Here is a 6,881-nt window from a genome sequence, read left to right as displayed (position 1 = left end):
ACTTAGGGGTGTTACAATTCTCCCCCCCCTTAAAATAAATTTCGTCTCGAAATTTTACCTGGCATTAGTCTCTGAAAAGCTGTGGGTGCTGTCTTCTCATATCCTCTTCACGTTCCCAAGTAGCTTCCTGGCCTGAATGATGGTTCCACAACACTTTAACCAGGTGTATCTGTTTGTTCCTCAGCCGCTTCACCTCATATGCCAGAATTTCTATGGGTTATTCCTCATAGTAGAGGTCTGGATTTACCTCAATCTCTTCAACTGATAGTATATGAGATGGGTCAGATCTATACCTCCTTAACATGGACACATGAAAGACACTGTGTATCCTTTCTAGCTCCGGAGGTAATGCCAACCGATATGCCAAAGGACCCACTCTTTCCAGAACCTCATATGGTCCAATAAAGCGAGGACTTAGTTTCCCCTTTTTGCCAAATCTCATAATCCTCTTCCAAGGAGAAACTTTGAGAAATACTTTATCACCCACTGCATATTCAACGTCTCTTCTCTTCAGATCCACATAGGACTTCTGACGGTCTGATGCAGCCTTGAGTCTATCCCTGATCAATCTGATCTTTTCCTCTGTCTGCTGAACAATTTCTGGCCCAATCATCTTTCTTTCACCTACTTCATCCCAACATAAGGGAGTTCTGCACTTTCTGCCGTACAAAGCTTCATATGGAGGCATCCCAATGCTTGATTGGTAGCTGTTGTTATAAGCAAACTCAATCAAAGTCAAGTGTATATCCCAACTACCTTCAAACTCAATCACACAAGCCCGTAGCATATCCTCCAATATCTGAATAACCCTCTCAGACTGGCCATCTGTCTGTGGGTGGAATGCCGTGCTGAAGTTCAATCTAGTTCCTAGGGCTCTCTGAAGACTACCCCAGAATCTAGAAGTGAACCTAGGATCTCTGCCTAATACAATCAATACTGGCACTCCATGCAGTTTTACAATCTCATTTATGTACAATCTGGCCAATCTTCCCAGGCTATAGTCCATCCGGACTGGCAAAAAGTGAGCAGACTTGGTTAGTCTATCAATTATAACACATACTGCATCATGACTATTCTGTGTCCTCGGAAGTCTCATCACAAAATCCATAGTTATCTGTTCCCTTACAATGTTTGATAGGGTGCCACTTGTATGCTAGCTTGACACTTATTAATGTATACAAATTCTGTTAGTGGGATGTATCTGTCCCATCTCCCCTCGGATTCAATAACACAAGTTCTCAGTATATTCTTGAGGGCTTATCACATATTACAGGTTATTATTATCATTTCATTTCATTATTTATAGAAACTCAATGAGTTTCAAAATTTACCTAAATCACTTGTTTCGACTGTCCATCCGTCTGAGGATGATAAGTCGTACTGATATCTCTAAGCTTATAGCAATTACTGTGGTACAGGTAATTCACATTAATGTAACCGAGTCACTGACTCTAGCTACCTTACAAATGTAGTCGTTTGATAGGCTAGTTCTAAAGTTTTAAATTTCTGACTAAAATTTTCACATTTATTTCCAGTAATAGTACTTTATTCGGGCGCAACTATATCAATTTATAGATTATTTACAAATATTCTTAATTTATTGTATCACGAGGAAGCACATAGCTCTACACAATAATCCCGTGTCGGTACTGTAATCTGTAGCTTACAATACAAACATCGAGAACATTACATAGTCACTATGTTATAACCTCATGGACTAGGTTTTCTAACATCTTATCTTTCTCGAATCCACTAATATCCTAAACCGATTATGACTACAATATCCATTAATAATTACTAACAGTAACATCTTTGCCCTCATCTAGAGCAATTCTATTACTGTAACTTACTTTTAGGTCCTCTTGCCTTACATTAAGTAGGCTCGCCAATTAGCTTTATAATTTATGGTATGTTAGAAAATACTTTTAGCTAACAATTCTTCCAAAATTAATGTCAATCATACTTGTTATTGTAGTTTTGATCTTAAAAGACTAGTCACTAACGCATCAAAATTTATTCCCCTATAAAGGAATAGCAACAAAATATAGAATTCTAACACTAACTTATAAATAAGTAGTGCTGGGATCAAATAATAACTCATTGTTTCTTTTAAAAATTAAGAACTTACTAACAGCTACCTCCGAAGTTTCTGCTCTTCCTCCTTGGCGCTTAGTGTACGCTCTGATTGGTGCGCTACTATATTCGGGTTGATTCACTATGTTATAGTGGTGAAGAGTACCAATTCTATTTCTATCTCGACTCTGACTGACGGTCTGTGGACTCTGGAGAGCAGATCGAGGTGCACTAGTATAATCTTTAGCAAAGTGTCTAAGTTTTCCACAATTGTAGCAGGCTCCAGACGCCTTACGACAAATACCTCCATGTAGCTTACCACAAACATGGCAGAAACGGGCAGAATAGGAACTTTTGGTTGTTCGACAACAAGATCTTGGTGTTCTCTGCCCTAATGATCCGCCTTTATCATATCTCTGAGCTCGGGGTTCCTCAAATTTTTTTCTCTTCCCCAAATTACTGCTCGAGTTCTGACCCGTAGATTTCTCCCTCTTCTCTATTTCACACTGCCCTTATGGGGGTTGGGTCTGTACTTGGGCTTGGGCTGACAGATTATCAGCCACTTGTTGGAAGAAAGTGGCCATTTGCTGGGCCATTTGTGTAGTAATTTGTATTGGTAAAACTGGTACAGTCGGGCCTTCGACACTTTGTGGAGTTGGGGCCTCAACTTGTAATTCTGCCATCACGGACTGTTCTATTGTCTCATTCTTCTCTTCCATATCTTTTCACAAGATTTTCTATTCCTGTACAACCAACATAAGGAGATTTCTCTCCATTAGTTCATATTTATGATGTAAATGTACTATATGTATCAAACATTTGAGCAGTTATAGTTACCGACAAAAAGATTTCAAATTCACAGTTTGAAATTTACTTTAAAACCATTGCTCTGATACCACAAAACATGTCACACCCTACTCCCCTGTAAAATGTAACATGATCCCGTAGTACACCTAATAAATTACCGTACTTTGCCTACTGATAATCCATTAAATATACTACAAGGGATTTTAAAACAATTTTCATGAAATTTAAATAATCGATTAAAATCTGGTATTATAAAATTTTTTTCAAAATTTCGGCAAAGTGCCGGTTGTATTTTGAGAAAATGGTTCTTCAAAACCTGTAAAGAACACACTCCTAATATGTTTTCTCAAATACAACTTCAATAACTTCATTTGAACCCATAATTCAAATCTCAATAATCCAATCAATCTCCTCATAAAAGAAACATTTCATTGATTACAAAACTCAAAATTAATATTACAAAACTATTCAGATAAATGAAATCCCAAATTTACATTTACAATAATTTACATTTAATTACATACCAAAATATTTTACAAGAGTTTTTATACAACTGCTCAAATAATTTACATACATATTATTACATGCATACATCAAAACCTATGTACATGGGTATACCTATGATATACCTGGAGCTGATCTGAATGTGTCTTCAAAGAAACTTACTCACTACTCTATACTCTTTTTACCTGTGACAGCATACAAAGCTATAGCTGAGTGGTGAACTTAGTGGTGCACAACTATAATTTAAAACATAGTACAATATACATTGACAAAATTTACAGCAAATAATTTGGAAATCGAAATACTCATCAAATTCCAAAACTCAAAATATTCATTGCCAATAATGTAAATCATTTGTATGAAATGACTTTGATCACGAAATTCAATTTATCAAATCATGACTAACCATTTAAGGTGGTTCCAACAAAATCAATTGTACATAAATCATAACTGAAATCACAATTCTTTACTATTCAAAAACATGTTGTATCTCAAAAACCATATTATATCTCAAAAATCATGTTGTATCTCAAAAACCATGCTGTATCTCAAAAATCATGCTGTATCTCAAAAATCATGCTGTATCTCAAAAATCATTCTTTATCTCACTAACTATGCAAGACTAATCCAAAAGGGCCACATTCGAAGTGATTCTAACTCCCTATGGTCGGGGAGGTCGAATCAGATTCTAACTCCCTATGGTCGGGGAGGTCAAATCATCATGCACAGTACACACCACAATAATGAATCTTCCACAAGGGCCATAACGATAAAAAAACCTAGATCTAACCTCAAATCAGAGGAAAATCTAAGCCTGTGCAAGTACCATGGTAATCAAAACACAACTAACCCCATTGTCTTCTCAATAAATGAGAGAGACGGGTAATAACCTAGTCAAGCATCTATAGTGACATATAAAACAATATCACAATCCTTTTAGTGAGCATAAATCACAATATAATTCAATTCAAATTCAATTCCAATATCCAATAATATTTATGCTCATCACAATTCAAATCATAAATTTGCATTTTTCCATGAAAATTACCATCACAATTCAAAACATGTTCTATCACAATTTTCCAAAATATAATTTATTCAATCCATAACAATGCTTAATACTTGTGGAAATACCATTTCACAAAGCTAAATTCATACATACTATAACAATTTCAATAATCATTGAATTAAATCCAATGCTTGTTAAACATAATACATAAGAAAAATATGTCATTTAATCATATAAAATATTCAAAACAAAATCAGTTAAAAACTAGTTGTGCACAAACCTCTGATAACTGTCTCTTAGCTCTGACTCAGTATTTCCTTCCCCTTCCCTGAGTCTTTGGTAACTGAAACACACAATTTGAAGTGTTTTAGTACACATTTAAACTGTCTCTAAGAATAAAGCTTAATAATTAACTTATTGAATTCTATTATTTCCTTAGTCAACCTAAGATGTCAACCCTCGATGCAGTCTAGGTGAATTAGGTTTTAATGTTACCAATATGTCACATTTGTAGCCTTTTAGTATTGGTACATGTTATCGAATTTATTTTCATGTATTGCATTTTATTGCAATTTGTCGGATCTCGGTATACTAATTTGACCTAGCTGGATGACCTAGTTCCCTCGGTTTTCGGGTTTCGGTCAAAACTACAAACTTGTAGCCCTATGTCCTATTGCACACGGGGCAAAAGTTTCAGGTCATTCTGAGTTATGTAGACCAAGTTATGGTCATTTTACTATTGCTGGTCAAAATGCATCAAAATTGGTCACTTTAGATCATTTTAGGTTCGGCCAGTTTTTGGACCCGAACTTGTGCAAGCTGTTTGACTTGCTTATGGTCATTTCTGGGCTTTAGTGTCTTCATAAGACTTATAGATATAGGTCTTAAATATTCATGGTCAAAAATTCAGGTCAATTGGACCTGTTTTGATTGAGTTATGGCCTAAACACTAACTGCTGCCCAAATGGTCAATTTTTTGGCCTTACTTGCACTAATCCGGATTTGGTCACTTTTCAAGTTACCTTACAAGCAGAATGTTGGTAAGCTTCCTTCATGAAAGTTGGCACATTTTGTGCTTAGTTTCACCTCCAATTGGTCTCATACCAATTGGAGCCACACACTTAAGGTTCTAGGTCCAAAACATAAACTGCCCTATTACATTTGTTCATTACTCATCAAAGGATACTTTCAACACTTACCAAAATACACATTCATGCCAATTCTGGTTTGTACCCTAACCTACATACATTTCACAACATATTATTGGTCATTTTGGCAGCTTATAATCACACTCAACATGCACCATATACTGCATAAATTTTCAAGCTCAATTATAACAATTCAATCACCTAACCTAGCTCATTTACATGTCCAACCTCACACCATCATGCATATACCCAAGCTGCCATAACAACTATCACAATTCAACATTAATATTCCATAAACCAAACATGAAATAACGTTTTTATGGTTCACCAAGCCAGGCTGCTGATTCATACATTACAATCCATTAATTTCCAAGCTTCCAAATTCAAGTACACATTCACATATACTAAGTATGCATCACCCAAATTAATTCCTACACACATAAACATTTAATCAACCTTTTAATCTAACATTTACAAGCAAGAATAAGCTGTCCTCAAGGAGTTTCCATGGCTACCAAAAATACACCTCTCCCTTTAAACATCAAACCTCAAAAATCTCTCCATAATTCAAGTACCCATAACATTCTTACTGACTTTAATGAAGCCATAACCCAAAAACACAAACTTACCACTTTGAAAACTCTTCAAAATCTCTCCAAAACTTGGTCTTCTTGTTGCCTATCTATTGCCCAAGGTGTATGGACAATCTTTAATGAAGGAAAGTGCCAAGAAAGGAGCTTGAATCTCACATGCATGGAGCTTCAAACCATGTGTCAATGGAGTTTTTTTGGGAGCAAATTTCTGTTGGTTCTAAGGTTGAAGATGAAGATGTGTATTCTGCCCAAGATGATGAGTTAGTGGTCCACTTTGATGGGTGAGTGGAGCACTATGCTTAAATTAAATATTAGTTTAATATAAGATTTCATTTCCCACATTAAGCTTCCCATTTTTGCTATTTACATTAGGTACTACTAATTTAATTTTTCATGACATTTTCCAAGTGTAATATTATTTATTTTTAATGGACATTTAGGTCAAAAGACAACTCAGGGTGTCAAATGACCACAATGCCCCTGTTCGGGTTGCATTCCCGATTTTTCGGTAACACCGGGTTTTGTCCGTTTTTTGATTTCTCACTTTTCTTTGTACTAATTAATTAATTTTTCTTTGATATTTTTAATGGCATTTATACTTCAATAGACATTTATCTAAGTCCTAAAAATATTTTCCAGGGTTCCTCGCGGTCCAGGGCTAGTCAACGGTACACGCCGTGACTTCCCGGTGCGGTCACCCATCGCTAGGGTTCTCGGCTCATTTAACTTGGTTATATTTCATTGCTA

Source organism: Hevea brasiliensis, chromosome 14 (assembly GCF_030052815.1).
Source record: "Hevea brasiliensis isolate MT/VB/25A 57/8 chromosome 14, ASM3005281v1, whole genome shotgun sequence".
Taxonomy (NCBI): Eukaryota; Viridiplantae; Streptophyta; class Magnoliopsida; order Malpighiales; family Euphorbiaceae; genus Hevea; species Hevea brasiliensis.
This window is presented reverse-complemented; position numbering follows the sequence as displayed.